The 18,971-nt window shown below is 48.2% G+C and overlaps 1 long non-coding RNA gene across 1 annotated transcript; it reads right to left on the bottom strand.

Annotated features, from left to right (window-relative positions):
- Window positions 1-696: 696 nt before the first annotated feature.
- Window positions 697-17,676, bottom strand: LOC143686000 (uncharacterized). The gene is made up of 3 exons (XR_013176840.1): window positions 17,529-17,676; window positions 16,702-16,797; window positions 697-867 (listed from the first exon to the last, which is right to left on the bottom strand). It is a non-coding gene; the product is annotated as an uncharacterized LOC143686000 (long non-coding RNA).
- Window positions 17,677-18,971: the final 1,295 nt, after the last annotated feature.

The following is an 18,971-nucleotide window of genomic DNA, read 5'->3' as shown; positions in this document are numbered from 1 at the left end:
ATCGATGGAAAAATTGAGACTCAAAGAGTCTCTACCCTACCTAGGGTAAGTTATTTCAGTATCAGTCAAGGACCCAACAGGAAGCAGATGAAACACTGAAATTGAATAACCTGAAAGCAGGGTTGTTTACAAAGACATGGAGGCGGGTAGGGAAACCACAGGAAGTGCCTAAGGATACATAACTACAGATGCCTTCAACTAAAGCAGTAAAGGGAGGGAGAGATTCTCAGATCTCAGGGGTGGAGAGGGCTGTGTGGAGAGGGCCACCTGTCGGGAGCCATGACCTTTAGTGGAGGGACCCCACAGGGAGGGAGATGGAGAATTAAATACTCCCACCCACTGTCCTCCCTCCCTCATCTCCTACAGGCATGCCTCACGGGGTGACTCAACCAGAAACCAGGGGGCACGGGAGCCACCCAAAGAACAACAGGGAAGGTTGGATTTGGAGGGCCAAGGAAGATGTCTAGCCTATACAACTAACTCTGAAACAGCAGAGTGAGGATTTGAATCAGGGCTAGCAGATCCTTTCCACTCCAATGTCATTTCCTTAGAGCCTCAGTAAATGCTCACTGAATGGTCGAAAGGATGGATGGATGGATTGCCAGATGGATGCTTGGATGGATGGATTGTTCCTGCAGACTTCATTCATGTGTATTTGATTAATCTTACCATCTGACTGGAAATATTCAGGTTTGCTAAAGAGTTTATTTCTAAGCCATAAATGGGCTCTAAGAACAAAAGTCTTCTTCCCAGTTTCTAAGTCCTTACAGAAGTTGTTTGTCTTTCCCTGGCCTCTGGCTCATCTTTCTTGCTGCCGTTGCTGGAGCTGCTCCTTTCCCCAAGATTTGAGACTTGAGCCAGGCCAAGCTGCATGCAAACAAAGCGGAGAGAAGGCAGAGGTTAGAGGGGGCTGTCACCCCTTCTCCCTTTGGGTTGGAGTGCAGCCTCTCTGTTAGTCCAAGGGAGCTATGGGGGTGGAAGAAGGGAGGGAAGTGGGAAAGCAGGTTGTTCACTATAATTATTTTCATTGATTTGTCTACTTGGCTCCCAAGTGCTGTGAAACCATTGCGACATTTAATAAAAATAATTCAAGGTAAAAATACCTCTTCCTCTCTGCTCCCTCCTCCCCTCTTCATCAACACTACCTCAGCTTTCTCTCCACTTTCAGACTCAGGCCACTGCCTTACACCTGCTGGGGCCAGCTGCAGGAAGAGGCAGGTAAGCAGGGGTGGGGGAACTTGCCAGTTGAGGACAGTCTGGAACTTGGATCTGAAGCCCTGGGTTTGAGATGCACTGTCACCCGCTGGCTAGGTAAACCCAAGCAAGAAGGTGTCCCTCTCTGGATGACAATTTCCCCATCTGTAAAATTAGAATGTGGGCTAAATCTGTACGGTCCTAATTTGAGGCCAATAGTCCAAGAGACTATTGCAGCCTTGGCAGACCAAGGGGCAAGTTTACCCACCACTTCCTGCAGATCTTGTTCCTATCTGCGGAGTCCATTGCTGATTTCTAGCATTTGGCCATGGAAGGACCCCCCATACCACCATTTCCTGTTGGTTTTCAATCCATGAAAGCTCCATCTTTCCCCTTCTCTGTCCTCTGTTCATTGTGAAACAGATAAAATTCAGCTCATTGCGCAGAGAGGAGAAACTGAGGTGCTAAAATGGCAATTATTGTTAACTTGTCATGCCCTGATACTTTAAATATATCCCCCTTGAGCCCTGATGGTTCTGGTATGGGGATTCTTGAGGAAACTGAGGCCAAGGTCCAGCCTGGAAAAGGGCAAAGCTGGACTCTGATTCAAGTCACGGTGACTTGGAAGCCTACATCTCTCTCCACTAGGCTGGACTTACATGCAGGCTTCATGCCTTCCTGGTAGAAAAGCCCCAAGACCCCATCTGACTCAGCAGGGCGGAGGAAGCAGGGGAGGGAACTGGGTTGCAGAAACCTCCTAATTCAGTGAATCCTCGGAGTGTTGGGGAGCTGCCACAAGCCGTCAGGAGAAGATGTAATCAGGATGACCTCATATGTTTCACGGATTCATTAAAGCCTGTGTTCTGGGGTAAATGATTGCTTTCCCCCAGTCCTGCTGAAAAGAAAATCAATCGCCTCCTTGTAGATTTAGAATGGGACAGTTGGCAATTAGAAAACACTTCCCCCCAGGCAGGCATCGAGAAAGGGATCTCATTCCGTGTCCTATTCATTCTAGCAGTGACATCCTGGCCATGTCTCCCCGCTTGCAACAATCCAGGGAAATCCTGGACTGGGGCTGGGGACAGGGCTGAGGACTCGCTGAGGTCCCCATCTCTGCTGTTGAGATTTCCTTTGGCTTTCTCTCTCTCTCTCTCTCTCTCTCTCTCTCTCTCTCTCTCTCTCTCTCTCTCTCTCTCCTTCTCTCTCCCCACACACCAGCCACCATCCCTGCCCCTATCTGCTAATGGATTTTTCTCTGTACAGAGAGATTTACTAAACAACCGAACTAGGACACATTAAGTCTGAGGGTTGGGAGGTTTGTTTTAGAGCAATTCTCGCCCGGAGAACTCACCACTGAAATTAAGATGCATTCTTCTCAGCAAATATTGATTTCAACTAGAAGCAAATCCGAGAAGCTCGCTGCTGGCTGGATTTAAGTACTGGCAGCTGCAATTTGGAGTAAGGGAGGGGTCAGCTAGGTGCTGTCTACCTGAGGCCCAGGAGATGAGGGTGAAGAAGAACAACCAGGGTTTTAAGCCAGAGCTGAAAACCCACCACAAAAGGTTCCAGACAAAAACTCTTTGAGCCTTACAATCGCTGATGTATGTTATCAGATGGGGAAAGAAGCCATTGTCCCATCTCCTGTGAGCAAACCCAGTAGATACAACCTACCCAGATGGCCGCAAAATTGGACCCCAGAGTCTCCTTCCTCCAGGAAGCTTTGCTTATCTAACTCTGCCTTTCATTTCCTTTTCCTCCAGTATTTTAGCAGCCCAGAAACATATGCCCATATATGACTCCACCTCATAGCATTTCCTTGCACTGCTTTCCTTCCCCTATAAACCTCCCAGAGATCAGAGACCACGTGTAGGTCTCTAGCCTCTTGCACAGCACCTAAGTTCTGCAGTGGAGAAAGCTTGGGACCCTTAGAGATCAAGTTAGTCAACCCAAAGTTTTGGACCCAATTCAGCAACCTCCCAGCTGTGGGATCTTGAGCAAAAGCTTCTCCTCTCTAGCCTCGGTTTTTTTATTTCTAAAAAGCAGAGAAATAGGATTGGACTTGATCGAGTTGAAGAATCTGCTCAGCTGCTGAGAGAGAACACAGGTGCTGTGGTCCTTAGTTCTGGGTAACACCCCCCCCCACCAACCTTCTCTACACTTGGCAAAGGTTCTTGGCGGAGCAATCTCAGAGCAATGTGCCCCTCAGACAAAAGCACACACTTCTCGGGATTCATGACAATTTAACACAAAGAATGAGGCAGCAATTTTGAGATAGGGGCATTTGGACACTTTACCAAAGAAGATACCAAGAAAGCAAATAAGCATACGTACAGATGCTCAATGTCATCACCCATATACTGTGTTAGGGATTGAATCATGTCCCCCACCAAAGGCATGTTCAGGACCCAACCCCAGGTCCTAAAGGTGTGAACCCATTTGCAAATAGGATCTTTGAAGATGCTGTTGGTTAAGGTGTCCCCAAACTGAATGAGGGCTGGCCTTAATCCAATATGACTGAAGTCCTCATAAGCAAACTTCTAGCTTTGGCTAAAAGTTAACGGAATCTGGAAGAAAAAGGAGAAAACACCACCATATACACTTGCCGTGTGGCAGAAAAGCCAAGGAACCTCAAGATTGTCAGCCAACTAGAAGATACCAACCTGGAGAAGAAGCCTTTGAGTCCATGAGCCAATAAATCCCTGTCATTAATCCAATCCATTGTATGGTATTTGTTTTAGCAGCTAGGAAACTAAAACATGCCACAATACTCTTATTAGGGCGGCACAAATACATCTAATTGACCGTATGAAATGCTGATAAGGGTTGGAGTGCTCATACATCGCTGATGGGAACATATAATTTTACAGCCACTTTGGAAAACAATTTGGGAATTTCTTGTAAAGTTGCACATACACTTACCACACATCCCAGCAGTCCCACTACTAGCTATTTACCAAGGAGAAATGAAAACTTATGTTCACACACAAACAAACATAAGTGAATATTTATAGAAGGTTTATTTATAGTTGCCAAAAACTGTAAACAACTCAAGCATTCTTCAATGAGTGAAGGATAAACAAACTGTGGTATATCTATATCATGGAATACTACTCAGCAATAAAAAGGAGAGAGCTACTAACACATACAGCAGCATGGATTGCTTTGAAATGTATTATTAAATAAAAAGCACTCTTACCCCCAAAAGGCTGCATGCTGTAGGCTTCCATTTGTGTAACTTTCTGGACAAGGGAAAACCAGAGGGTTGGAGACCTCCAGGAGGGAGATGTGGGAGCAGGGCTGACCACACAACAACAACACAGGGAGGCGAGGGGGACGCACTGGCAGAATTCTTGCCTGCCATGCAGGAGACCCGGGTTCGAGTCCCAGCCCATGCACTAACCCCAAAAACAAAGAAACAAACACAAATTCAACAAATGGTGGTGCAATAACAGGATACTCATATGGAAAAAGAATGAAATGTGACCCCACTATACAGCGTACAAAAAAAAAAAGAAAAAAACCAACAGCACACGCACAAGGGCACTGGTGGGGAGGGAAGGGGGGAAACTATTCTGTATCAGGACTGTGATGGCAGACACAGCACATTAGGCATTTGTCAAAACCCACAGAGCTATACACTACAATGAATAAATTGTTCCTGTGTGTACATGAAAAAATAAATTAAAAATACGAAAATGAAAAATATATATATGAAAATGAAAAGTCAAAAAATGTTAACTTGCCCATTTTGACATACGTCTATCTGAATGGTAGTATCAAATCAGCCCAGTAAAAATGTTCCGCTTCAGACCCACCCCCACCTTTCCTCCATCCCTGTGCAGCTCAGGTCTCTGGGAGGGAGACAGGAAATTTCTAAAGAGGAGTGAAGAAATAGCCAAGGCTGCTCCCCTTCCCATCAGCCTTTAGTGGTCAGGTTGGAGCAGGGCGGTGGTGGGGGGAGAGGTGTCGAGCCTGCGGGGATGGGGCGCCTCCCGCCGGGGGCAGCCTGAGCAGGCTCGGACAGCCAGGGAGGAGCTGGTGAGACTGGCGGCTCAGGCAGAGGGGTCCAGGGGACCAGCCAGGGGCCTTTTGCCTTGTCCAGCCTGCCTGAAGTCCAGGAAACCGGGAGCCAGGGCAGAATCCCAGGTGAGGGTGGATCCTGTGGAGAAGAAAGGAATCTTCAATAAAATACCATGGCAGGGGAGGAAGAAAGGAAAGAGAGATGGGGAAGAGTCTTTGCACTGGTGCCGTGGGCTACCTTTCCACTTACAAACCGTGTGACTTGAGCAAATTGCTGATTAAGATGGGTTTCTTAAAAAAAAAATAGGGGGAACGAAGGTTAAAATATGTTGGATAAATGAAAATGCTAGTGGTCAATGAGAGAGAAGGGTAAAGGGTATGGTATATATGAGTTTTTCTCTTTTTCTTTTTATTGCTTTTTCTGGAATGGAGCAAATGTTCTAAAAATAATCATGGTGACAAATATACAACTATGTGATGATATTGTGAGCTACTGATTGTATACCATATATGGCATGTTTGTGCATTAAGAATGTTTACGTTTGTATGTTGTTTTGGCTTGTCAATAAAAAAAAGATGAGTGGTTTCACTTGTAAAATGGGAAAAATAGTAGTACTACCTCATGGGGTTATTGAAATTATTAAATGAGTTAATAGTCGTTCATTTGTTGAGTCATTCACTCAACAAATATTTATTGATCATCTACTATGTGCTTTTCACTGTTTTGCGTGCTTGGGAAACAGATAAAAATGCCTGCGCTCACAGAGTTTACATTCTAGGTGACAGAGAAAGGCAATAACAAAGAAGAAACATATAACACGCGAGGTGGTAGAAACACTCCGGAGAAAAATAAACAGGAATAAGGAAGATAGAAATTGTCAGGACAGGCGGCTGTTTTCTAAGGGTGGTCAGGGAAGCCCTCATGGAGTAGGTGATTATCTGAACAGAGAACCAAAGGACGTGTGACTGGGTGGGGCGGAGAGAATTCCGAGCAGAGGCCACGAGGCAGGGGCGTGCTCCGTGTTGTTAAGGAATAGCCAAGAGGCCAGTGGAGTTACAGCGGAAGGAGAAAGGTAAAAAAAAAATGAGATCAGAGCACTGAGGACCAGATGACGTGGGGCTTGTAGAACACTGCTGTCATTGCTTGATCTTTTATTCAGAGTAAGATAGGAAGTTATCGGGAGCTTTTGCGCATGTGGCATGACCTGACTTTTGTTTTCAAGGGATCTCTGGGGACAATTTGGAAACAATAGACCACAGTGCAGCAAAAGCGAAGGTAGGGAGCCCAGTTAGGAAGTTAACTGCGTCAAAACAGAGGAGAGTCGATGCTGGCTTGAACAAATAGAAGCATATTCAGGATACTTAGAACAGAGCCTGGCTGGTGGAGACTGCTAATGTTACCTGTAATTATTGATGCTAGCATCGTCAGTTCATCATCATTGTTCTAGTTTCCCGGCTGCTAAAACAAGTATCATACAAGGGGTTGGCTTAGACGATGGAAATTTATCAGCTCACTGTTTTAAGGCTAAGAGAAGTCCAAAATTAAGGCATCAGCAAGGTGATGCTTTCTCCCAGCAGACTGACATTCTGAGGCTGGTTGCTGGCGACCCCGGTCCTCGGATTTTCCATCACGTGGCAATGCATATGGCAGCGTTGCTCCTTTCTCTTCCAGTTTCCGGTGTCTGTTGCCTTCCAACTTCTGGCTGCTCCCAGTGGCTTCTCTCCCTCTGACTTTGATTCTGTTTGCAAAGGATTCCAGTAATCCGGATTAAAGCCCAATCTGATTCATTCAATTGGGCTACACCTCACCTGAAATAACGTCTTAAATCTTATTTACAACCTGTCCTTACCCACCAGAATGCAGACCAAGATCTAAAGCATGTCCAGACTGGGGTACATAATTCAACCCTCCACAATCACCCTCCAGGCAGGTGCCAGGGGGAGACTGGGACAGGCGTCCTAAGAGGAAACACCTGGCACTGCTGTACCCACTGCCGCAAGGGAGCCCTGCAGCCCTGAGCAAAGGTCTCCCCCGGCTTCTCTCTCTTTAGATCCCTTGAGAGAAGGGACAGGACCTTTAAATCTAGGGCAAGGAGCAAATGGAAAACGTCTGGAAGCATAGAAGGTCTGGAGAAGTGGGAAAGCCCGGGCTGAGCCCTGCTGCTCGGCACTAACAGGAGAGCTGAGCGTCATGCTATTACCTCAAAACGCATTCTGGAATAGTCAGGTTATCTCCATCCCTCAGATGAAAACGAGAGCCTGGAAAAGCGAGCAGCCCAGATATTAGTAACAGAAACAGGATTGCAACGTGGGTGAGGTGGGCCTGGGAAGCAACTCTGCCCCAGGAGCGGCTTTCCTTCCCCATGTAGACAGTATATGTTTCGTGGCTTGGGAAACCTGTGGCTGTGCCATAAGTGCCTCCCTCCTTGAGACCCAATACACGGAATCAGTGAGCTCCGAAATCACACCCTCTCTTGCTTCTTGGTTTACAAGCAACATTTCTTCTTCATTATAGAGAATAGTGGTCCACTAAGAAGAAGTATCCTATCTCTTGAAGGTTTGGTTTGTTTGTATATTTGTTTAGCTAACGCGAGATTGGTAGGCTCTTGCCTAGTAGAGTTTTCCCAACCTACATCAGGAAAAAACACCTATTGTGCTAAGCTCCATGACCCTCTAGAAATTTTCTGTTCTAAGAAAAAAGTTCATCAAAGTTTCCCTGTCAGTTAACCTTTGAACCATCTGTATAACTGTGTCAAAAGGAACGGAGCATCCTTGGAGAAATGGCTAATTCTGAGACGAGGACTGGAAAAAGGACAAGAAAAGTCCAGGACATCTTTACACCCTGAAATAAGTTAACTTATCAAAATTGCTGGGATTGTGTCAAAATGACCCAGGAGCCAACCTGGATAGGTTCCACTGGTCAAAGATGCTGCAATGCAAGCATCAAGAAAGATAATAACCAAAGTGTATTAAAACACATCAAAATGTTTAAATACATGAGTTCGTAATGATACTCAAAAAGTGAAATAAACCTCATTGGTAGCCTCTGGAGGACACTGGGAACCAACTCATTATTTTGAAAATTAGTAAATAAAAGGAAAAAAATCAAATATGTATAATGTCTTTTTAATGCAAATAGAACTATAGGATAATCAAATACTTTACAGGAGAAATGTCTCTTTATAAAAGAGATCCATGACAAGGACATTTGTATGTCAAGAATGTTTGTATGGTCGTTCGTTGTTTATAATAAAAATATATTTTTTAAAAGTATTACAGCTGGTAAATTAAGAATGAATAACTGTGGTATCATTTTGCAACAGCTAATGAATTAGCAGCTCTTGGCATTGACCATCAGTGGCTACTCCCATGGCCAAAAGACAACCAGACATTGTGTATCACCTGAGGGAAGAACACAACTCCTCCTGGGTAGTGGTCTTGCCAAAACTAAATCAGCCTTAATCTGCTCAAACTTCCATATCTATCTAACTGTCATATTATGTGAATTTGAGGAACGGAGGAACATGTTAAATGGCACCATAATATTCAGCAAAATCAGACCATGGGAAAATCTATAAGACAAACGACCCAGTTTCTTCAAAAGTAAATTCCAAGAAAAAAATATTAAAAATGACAGGAGGCATGTTAACTATTAATTAATATATTCAATCAGAATATATAGATCTTGTTGAATCCTGATAAAATCAAGCAAGTTGCAAAAGAAAACAGTTTGTAAAGTAATCAAAGGAATTTGAATACTAACTAGATATTTGATGAAATTAAAGAATTATTGTTCATTTTTAGGTGCATGCATCAGTTAGTTATTGCTGCATAACAAACCATCCCATAAATAAGTGGCTTAAATTGATAACCACTTGTCTGCTCATGATTCTTTGGGCCAATTGGGCAGGTCTCAAATGAGATGGCTCATCTCTGTCCCACATGACATTGGCTGGGATCACTCGTATGTGGGGAGCTGCAATGGAAAAGGCTTGGTCTCTCTCTCTCTCTTTCTCTCTGTCTCTGTCTCTCTCTCTTATTCTTGCACTCCTCTCACTCTCTCTCTCTCCATGTGGTTTCCATCCTCAACGAGGCTGGTCTGGGCTTCTTCACATCTTCACATGTCTATGGAAGAGTTTGAAGCAAGTAGCAAGAGAGGGGAGGTCCCAATGAGCAAGGTTCATTTCCTAGCCTCTGTTACCTTGTACTTTATTTGCTATTGTCCCGTTAGCCAAAGCAAGTCACACTGTCAAGCCCAGAGTCAGTGTGGAAGGTGACTTCACAAGAATGGAAATAGTGGAGGCCATCAGTGCAACATTCCACCACTGTGCCGGTGGGGTTATGCTTCCTAAGACTTTTTATCATCTAGAAAGACGTATTCAAACATTTCCATATTAAATGGTATGCTTCCAAATAATTGAGGGAGTGGGGGAAAGTGGATAAGTATAGAGATGAAATGATTGGCTATGAATGCATTTGTGCTGGTTTGAAAGGAAGCATGCCCCCTAAGAAAAGCCATGTTTTAATATAAATCCCAGTCCATAAAGGTAGAATAATCTCTATTCAATACTGTATGTTTGAAACTGTAATGAGACCATCTCCCTGGTTGATGTGATTTAGTTAAGAATGGTTGTTAAACTGGATTAGGGGATGACATGTTTCCACCCATTTGAGTGGGTCTTGATTAGTTTCTGAAGTCCTATAAAAGAGGAAACATTTTGGAGAATGAGAGATTCAGAGAGATTCAAAGAGAGTGAAACTACGAAGCAGAGAGTCCATCAGCCAGCGATCTTTGGAGATGAAGAAGGAAGATGCCTCCCGCGGAGCTTCATGAAACAGGAAGCCAGGAGAGAAAGCAAGCAGATGACGCCGTGTTCACCATGTGCCCTTCCTGACCCTGTTCGTCATGTGCCTTCTCACTTGAGAGAGAAACCCTGAACTTCATCGGCCTTCTTGAACCAAGGTATCTTTCCCTGGATGCCTTTGATTGGACATTTCTTTAGACTTGTTTTAATCGGGACATTTTCTAGGCCTTAGAACTGTAAACTAGCAACTCATTAAATTCCCCTTTTTAAAAGTTATTCTGTTTCTGGTATATTGCATTCCAGCAGCTAGCAAACTAGAACAGCATTGGTAAAAGTTTTCTTTTTAATAGCTTATCAACTTCCAACCAGGGGACCACCCCTAGGGAGACAAAAGCACCTTCCCTACAGTTGCTGTTTCCAAGATAGGACGTCCTGCTTCCCAGGCAATGGGGAGTGAGGCAGGAATAGGGGGAGCTTTTCCAGGCACTTTGCTTCCTTCCCTCTCTGGAAAGCAATGCAAGACTGAACAGCCTGTCTAAGCAAAGTGGTGGCCTTTGCATGCCCCACACCTATGATTTCATTTATTAGTATTCACTTTTCTCCCCAGGTTATTTTGGGATTTAGAGGATGGACCTTTTCTGGATGATAAATTGCAAATCATTGCAATTATTAACTGAAAGAATAAAGGAAGAATGAGAACGCGGGAGCCATGCAGGGGCGGGAGGGTGGGCAGGGCCAGGCACAGGGAGCTAATAGAGGAGGAGGAAGAGAAGGAGAGGTGAATCTCATCCCATTGTACTGAACACTTATGTAGATAAAAAAGAAAAAAAAAAAAGTTAAGGGAATTAGTCTCTATTCATCCCTTTAAAATGCTTACTGACATTTAGGCATTCAAAACATTTAGTGAGTGCCTATTGCATGCCAGGCCTTGTTGGATGCTAGGTGAGAACAAAAAGATGATTTGAGACTCTTTCTGATCTATATTAATGAGAACATTTCCAATTATAATAATAAATTATGATTTAAATCGGCCTAAACAGGAAAAAAAACCACTTTATTGGCTCATGTAGCTGGAAAGTGTAGAGGTAGCTTCAGGCACGTTTGGGCCCAGGTGCAGCGGTGTTGTGACCCGCCTCTCCCCGTCCCTGGCTCAGCTTCCCCCTTCGTGGGCATCATTCCCAGACGGAACTCCCCACCGGCAGCAACAGGCTCACGTCCCCACCACGTAAGCTTCTGCCAGTGGAGACGATCACTCCCACCCTCAAAGAAACGGCAAATGTCCCAGGATTGGGCCTCCCTGAGACAGTTTAGACTCCAGGGACTAGAGTGGAAATTCCCCATCGGAGGAGCCCCGTGTGGCCCCCAGCAGGAGGGAGGGTAGACATTGGCCTGGCAGATCAGTCAGTTTCCTTTACGCAGTCACAGTCCTTCCTTCCCTCGAGGGGGCTTTACTGAGCACACACTGGGCGCCAGGCTCTCTCCTGGGTGCTGGGGGCCCGTCAGGAACAAGACAAAGTCAACGGAGCTTATATTCCAGAAGAGGAGGTAGAAAAACAAAACAAAACGTCAACAATAGATCCTCATTGGAACTATAGGTCTTGCTTTTCCAGGTGCTGTAGTAGAGAATAACAATCTTCTGGAAATGGGGGCCAGGGAGGCGCACGGAGAAGGGGGTTTCGAGGCTGAGATGTGGAGGTGAGAAGGAGCTTGGCGTTGGGGTGTGTCCTGGAAGCTGGAGACAGCAAATGTGGCTGGGTCCCCTTCCGTCTGCGAGGAGCTCATGGCTGGGGGGGGGGGGGGGGGGGGGGGGGGGGGGGGGGGCGCGGGGGGGGGGGCGGGGGGCAGGCGAGCAGATAGACACCTGCCGCGCCGCCCAGCAAGTGCCACACTTGACACAGACACGAGCCCTCTCTCCGGACACCAAGAAGGAAGTAGCTAAGCTGCCGGCGGCGGCGGGGGTGGCCGGGAAGGGGCTGAAAACTTCACTAAGACAGACATTTGAGCTGAGTCACACAGGATAAGCAGATGCAAATTAGGACACAAGTGAGAGCAAGGGAATCGCAGGGAAGGGGAACTAGCAGAGGTCAAGACCTGGTGAGTTTGGTGGGCACACGGGGCAGCAGCAGGGGGCAAAGCTGGTCCTGTCCGTCGGGGGCCTGTTAAGGCCTCGATTGCCACGCAGATGAGTACGCAAGCCGGGGGAAACACACAGCAAATCCAAGTTTGAGTTCATTGCGTCACGTGAGAGAAGAGAGACAGCGCCTTCATACAGGAGGAGACATTTGAGCTGTGCTTTGAATGAATGCATCTCCCTTCTGATTATCCCCCAACAACCAACAAATCAAAGCAAGTCAGAGGGCTAGGAGAAGCCCAAAGCAGAAGGAGGCAGTCTCGGACCTCAACCTGCTGGTCGGAAACTCCACACTAACAGATCAAGAGTTAGACTCACCAAGACGCTGCACTGGAAGGACCCTTAGATATAATCTAGTGCACACTCTACTTTTGCAACCGGGAACGCTGGGGCTCAGAGAGGGCAAGCAACGTGTGCAAGGTCACACAGAAGATCTGCAACTAGAATCATAGCGGCAACCCTGGCTTCTGAGCAAATGAGTGCCCTTGGATTTGAGACAGTGGGATACTGGAGGTCCAATGGCTCCAACCATCTCTGGACTTATCAACCCCTAAGAATGTCGTTCAGAGCAGCAGGGGTTGAACCCTGCTCCCTCCCTGAGTCGTTTGCATGGGGTCCCACATGCATCCTCCAGTCCTGCTTGAAATTAATTTAGCGACAGCCAAGGTTCCTCCAGGATGCACTCTAGAGGTGATGTTCCTTGGCCGCGTGGGGCTTGGGGCAGCCAGGGGGAGTTAGGAGTGGACAGAGGGAAAGAAGCATCAAGGGCAGAGATATGAGCCTGTGCCTGTCCCAGGTGAAGCGCCCTGTCTTCCTCAGTCTTGGCCACAGCCCCCACTTCTACTTTTTCCCAACTGAAATGCAGCAAGGAAGGAAGCTGGCTGCTTGTAGAAATGGACGGGGTGGGAGGGGCACTGTGCAAGGAATCAGAGGGCCTCAGCCCAAGCCCTGATCTTTGCCAGCTGTGTGCTGCAGCCTTGGGCCAGTCGGTCATCCTCTCTGGGCCTGCCTCTTATCTGGCAGTGGGGCACCTATGTTTCTTCAACATCTGTCTTTCTTAGACAGTGATGACAACAGTCCCTTCCTCCATCCTGGGTGCCTCCCTGCTTCCCTTGAGCTGCCTCAAGACCCTCAAGTTCTTAGGGTCTGCCCTCAGCCTCACCAGGAGATGGGGCCATTGTTCTCATTCATAGACAGTGGAGACGAGGATTTGGGACTGTGCCTTCTCAGCCGGGGGCCCTCCCAGGGGCCCAAGGGTGAGGCCTCTAGGGTTGCCAGGTGAAATACAGGATGACCAGTTAATTTGGATTTCAGATAAACAACACCTGTTTTTTGCATAAGTATTTCCAATGCAATATTTGGGACACACTTATGCAAAACAAATTATTTGTTTATCTGAAATTCAAATTCACTGACCTTCCTGTTTTTTTCATTTGCTAAATCTAAGCCAGACCCAGTGAAGTCGGGGCTGGAGGCTGCTCCTGAGCTCCCTGCCATGGGGCCAGGGGCAGGGGAGCCCCAGAGCAATGGCGGGGGTCAGAAAGTGTGGGAAAATGAGGGAGAAGGACAGAGATACCAACACAGAGAGGAAAACAGAAGCAGAGGAAGCAAGACCAGCGTTGCCAGGGGCTATGTGTCGCTGCAGAAGGGGGGCTGCGGTGGCGGATGGACACCCCACCGCAGAGCGCCAAGTTAAGGCAGCAGGTACCTGTGTTCCAGCCCCCTTAGAGGGCAGCGGGAGCCATAAAGCCTCTTAGAGGTAAATTATCTCCCTGCGAGGCAGCCAGGCCCCCAGCAGAGCTAGAGCCCAGCAAGAGCCGATTACCGCTGACAAGCTGGGTTTTTCAAGCCTCTCTAGTTCTCACTCTCCTAAAGATGCTTTCCTGCCACCAGTCATGTGGCCTCCAAGGGGACACTCAGGATTCCTAAGCACCCGTGATAATCGCCTTGCTCTTATTCCATCCCAGGCTGAGCACTGTGGCTGAAAAGGCAACAGGGTCCAAATTGAGCTCTGGACCTAGAGAGACAGTGCGAGGACACTGTCTCCTTGTTTCCCCGACACCTGCAGACCTCATTCCCTCTCCGCCTTCAGAATCCCAGCATCCCCACCCGCACACCCGTCCTGACTGCTGGTCACCTGGGCCTCTTCAACAACCACCTGCACCAGGCCAGAAAGTAATTGAATCCCACACCATGCTGGTACCGTTTGCACAAACAAACGCGGCTGGTGTCCCAGGGGCCTTCCGGGCACAGAGCCTTGCGCACCTCTTATTCCCACCACAGAATCTCAGAGCTGGGAGGGAGCTCAGCTGTCAGCCTCCATCCGAGCAGGGGTCTCCCGGTACGGGGATATCCAGTGGATCACGTCCAGAAACAAAGGTCACTTCCTGTCAAGGCAACCCAAGGCTTTTCGAAATCTCCAGTTAATTCAGTGAGGCTCTGGGAGTGCAAAGAGAACACACTGCCCAGCCCCCAGGGAGCTCTCAGTCCCCAGGGAAGTGTGACAAGGGCCTGCCTGCATCTGCCCCACTCAGGCAGCCTGGAAAGGGCCTCATGGAGGCGGGGGCGAGCAGGGCAGCACCAAGGAGGGTTAAGTGTCAATGTGCTGGGGTGGGGGTGGGGAGTCAGAGGTCAGTGAGTTCTTCCTCTGTTGCAATAAAATTTGCCTCTGTTACCTTCACCCGTCAGTACTGTTTCTACCCCCTGGGACCTCCTGGGGCAAATCCAGGTTCTTTCTAATATGTGAAGACAGTGAAGAAACTCCCCAGCCTTCCTCCCCACCCCCACAAGTCCAGTCCCTTCAACTTTGCCCCAGATGACTCAGATTTCAGACTCTTCACCAGCCACCTCCAGTTTATCAGAGCTCATTTCAGTGTATGGTGTCTAGGCCAGACACTGGGCTCCAACACAGACAACACAGACAGGATCATCACCTCCTTTACTGTGAGAACCATACCTCTATTAATGTTGCCAAAGACTTGGCTAATTTCTAGCCAAAAGAATTCTCTGGAACTGAGCCCCAGTCACTGACCCAATCACAGCAGAGAGAAGGAAACTTCCCAGAAGTCAGATATAGAGGAACCCTGAAGCAGGAAGTGAAACCCCAAAGCACTGAGGTTGACTTTTTCAAATACCTCCTTTCTCTCCCTCATTGTTATTTCTCCTCTCCGTCACCCGGAAGTCCCTGTTCTTTCTTTCTCTTTCAGCTTCCCTTTTCCACCTTTTCTCATTTTGACTCCTTTAGTTATCAAATAACCACGTGACCTTGAGCAAGTCACTCTGCCTCTCTGAAGTTCTCTTTCCTCGTCTGAAAAGGATAGTAATAAGCCCAGGCCTTTGCAGGGCCTGCATGAGACTCGATTGAGATAATTAATGGATGAGAAAGCACTTTGAAAATTATTCAACACTGTACAAATCAAAGGCATTATTTATTTATTTATTTATTTATTTATTCATTTATTTATTAATCTTGCACATGACCCCGTGCTAAGAATTCCACAAAGGGAGCAAAATAAGCAGATCTCATGACTGCCCAGAGCTTGAATCCCAGAATGTCAGAGCCAGTGGCCTTAGCGGGCAGCTAGCATCACCCCCTTTATTTTACAAACGAGGAAACTGAGGCCAGGAGAATAGTCCCAGCTGGTGTTTGCCAAGCCATTCTCAACACTTCGGAGTATTAACTCTTTTAATCCTGTGAAATTCTATGAACCAGTAATGATACCATAATGACTCCATTTTAAAGATGAGGAAACTGAGGCACAGAGAAGGGGAGTAACTTATCCTATGTCATGCAGCTAATAAGAACAAAATCAGAATTGAGCTTGGGAAGGCCTGTTCCAGAGCTGACATGCCTCCCCACTATGCAAGGTTATCCTGGCTGTTAGGAGCCAAGAATGCAGAGGGCTTTGGCTACTCCACTGAGCTGCCCCACGTGGAAAAGGGATCTGTCTGCAGCACGGCACCAGGGGCTAGCTGAGAGTGGCCTGAGCCCAAGGGACTCTCCACCACCTTGGATACCCAGCAATTTAGGACTTGTGACTTTTGAGTTAGAAAGAAGAGGCTTTGGGGAAAGGGAGGCCTGGAGGGAGGGGGCATTAGACACAGCAAGAGGGCAAGGGGCTTCTAGAAACAGGGAAAAGCAAGAGAGTGGAAAACAGGCTCCCTAAAAGATGGAGGCAGAAGGACAGGGGACATAGGGGGATAGAGGGAGGGAGGTGATAGGTAGCCAGGCAGATGACAGAGTAGCTTCCTGCACTAGTGCAAATATCCCCACTCTGCTGTGGAAAATGCTATCCCTGGGTTGCATTACTAGACACAGGGTGTCCAGACCAGGGAGGGGAACAGTCTTGTCTCCAGCTCCAACTAGGCAGGAGCTGTGGTCGTGGTCCATTCTGAGCCCCAAACCTTGGACAGAGCAGTGACATCTCCAGACAGGTGGCCCAGGTGGCAAAGGGACTAGAGACCAAGCCCACAAGGCCCAGATGATGAAATTGCAAGTGTTTCTGATGGAGAAAAGACAACTCGGGGCACACAAACCCCCTCCCAGCTCACCTCCATGGGCCCCACGTGGCTCCTGCGGAGGCCGGCTGCCTGCTCCTCTGCTCCGTGCCAGGATGGATAATTCAGACACACGGGCAGGTTCGAGGCCTGAAGTGGAGGGGTAGTCAGAGCCCTCAAGAAAATGTTTTAGGCCCACCCTAAGTCCCCCAAAGATCTTTTGCCTGTCCTAGGGGGGTTCCTGCAATGCAGGACCAGTTGGGATGCCGAGTTCCCCATGGATGGACCTGATGTCTGGGCTCAGACCCTGACTCAGCCACTTTCTCTTCTGAAATGTTAGCTTTGGGAGTAGAGGGGGCACGAGGGTGGATCACAAGGGGACAGCCTGAGGGGTATGATGGAAGGCTGGGGCACCCCCACTTTGCCTTGACAGTGGGGGAGGGGATTTGGGGCCTCTGCAGCCCTGGTGTCCGGCGCTGGAGCTTGCCCTCCAGCTTCCCTCACTCTTTAAGAGCAGGTGCCCTCAAATTCGGGCTGAGTCACGGGCCACCCGCACGCTGCGGTGCCAGGTGACAGGGATCCTAGAATGCAGTCAGCCTCTGGGAGCTGGCGCCCAGCCCCCCTTCCCCTGTAACCTTGGCCCAGGCGCCCCAACTCCTGGGGCCACAGCTTCCCCGCAGTAACAAGGAGGAGGGTGCAATGGTTTCTGACCTCCTTCTCCAGGGTGGATCAAGCCAGCAGGGGGATGTCAAGGGGAGGAGGGAACGGCCGTGGTGGTGAGGGCGCTGGGGGATGGAGAACGAAAGCACCCAAAGGGGAAAATTCCACTTGTAAACGAAATGGCGTTACTTTGTCATAAAACAGGGCACACAGCACCATACCATTTAAGTAATTTGCTATGAAGTGCCATCCTGACTTATTTCGTTGTTCCCACGTCAAAACCACAGAGCGCCCAAGCCAAGGACACTGACAGGGCAGGCAGTTGGGAGGAGAAACGGAGGGCATGTCAGCCTCTCAGCATCCACCTGGGGCAAGTCAACCCTGCCTGTCTCCGTGGAAACGAGGGGGTCCCAGCTGGGCTGCCGTGGCAGCCACAGAACCTGGGCACGGGCGTCCTGTCTTGGGTGAAGCTGGACTTTGAACCTTGGAGGGATCCCTGGAGAGGGAGACCCATGCAGGCCAGGGCCAGGTGGGGTCCAGCCTCCCTGAAGGTTCTTCAGGGAGCCAGCTGCCCCACGCACACCCTGAGGCACAGGAGCCCCGGGGAAGGAAGCTGGCCTCAGGCATCACTGGAAGAGAAGAAAGCACCAAAGAGATATAGCTCAAATCCTGCTCTACCTCTCACCTGCTGGATAATGGGGCACATTGTTTAAGCTTTCTGAGCCTTAGTTTCCTTATTTCACCTGTAAAATGAGAAAAATTCCACTCAGCTCATGGGATTATTGAGAAGAGTCAATGAGATCATCTCTGTCAAGTACCTGACTCTCCTAGGAGTTCACAAGTGTTACTAATCCTTCCCTAGAGCCTTAAAGCAGGTCCTGAAAGCAGGGTCAGTCCATCTGGGAGGAAGCTGCCTACCCCTTCCGGATTCTGCCTCTACCTTCCTCTCTCCCCCACCCAATATCACCCCTCACTCTCCGCTCTGCTTGGAGAGTGACTCCCCAACAACAGTGATGATAATACCAACAGTAAACATCACTAGCCTCACAGCTATCCTAATCCACATGTCCAATGAAGGAGCAGAGAGGTTGAGACACTTGCCCTACGTCACACAGCAAGCCAGGAATGGGCCCAAATGTGAACCAAGGTCTGTCTGTCTCTAAAGCTTGTTCTCTGACTACTTCTCCATACTTCCTCTGTTGTCTTGGAAATAACCCTGCCCAGATCCTAATCTCAGCTCTGCCACTGGTAAACAGCATGACTTGACAAGCGGCTCCCGCTCCAGGCCTCAGTTTCTCCATCTGTAACAGTGAGGGTGGACACAATGCTCTCTAAGGACACTTCCGCTCTGGAGCTCTCTGGTTCCAGCAAGTCACTGGGAAGAAGCAGTGGCTGGGGTGATGAGGAATGAAAGGAGGGTTCAGTTCTCTACCCAAGAGAATGGCAGGGGAATGACAGCTGGGCCAGGGAAGACCCACCCAGTGGCCTAATGACCTCTCCTAAACACAGGTGGCCTAATGACCTCTCCCAAACACAGGCTTATTGGAGCCTCTCCTGTCTTTATCTGCTTGGTCACTACTGCCTAAAAGGTATAAGGCTCCACATACTGCAAGGCAGAACAGAAATCTCTCATCTGGCTTTGTATGTAAATCTCTCACACACAT

This window comes from Tamandua tetradactyla, chromosome 6, assembly GCF_023851605.1.
Source record: "Tamandua tetradactyla isolate mTamTet1 chromosome 6, mTamTet1.pri, whole genome shotgun sequence".
Classification (NCBI taxonomy): domain Eukaryota; kingdom Metazoa; phylum Chordata; class Mammalia; order Pilosa; family Myrmecophagidae; genus Tamandua; species Tamandua tetradactyla.
This window is presented reverse-complemented; position numbering and strand designations above follow the sequence as displayed.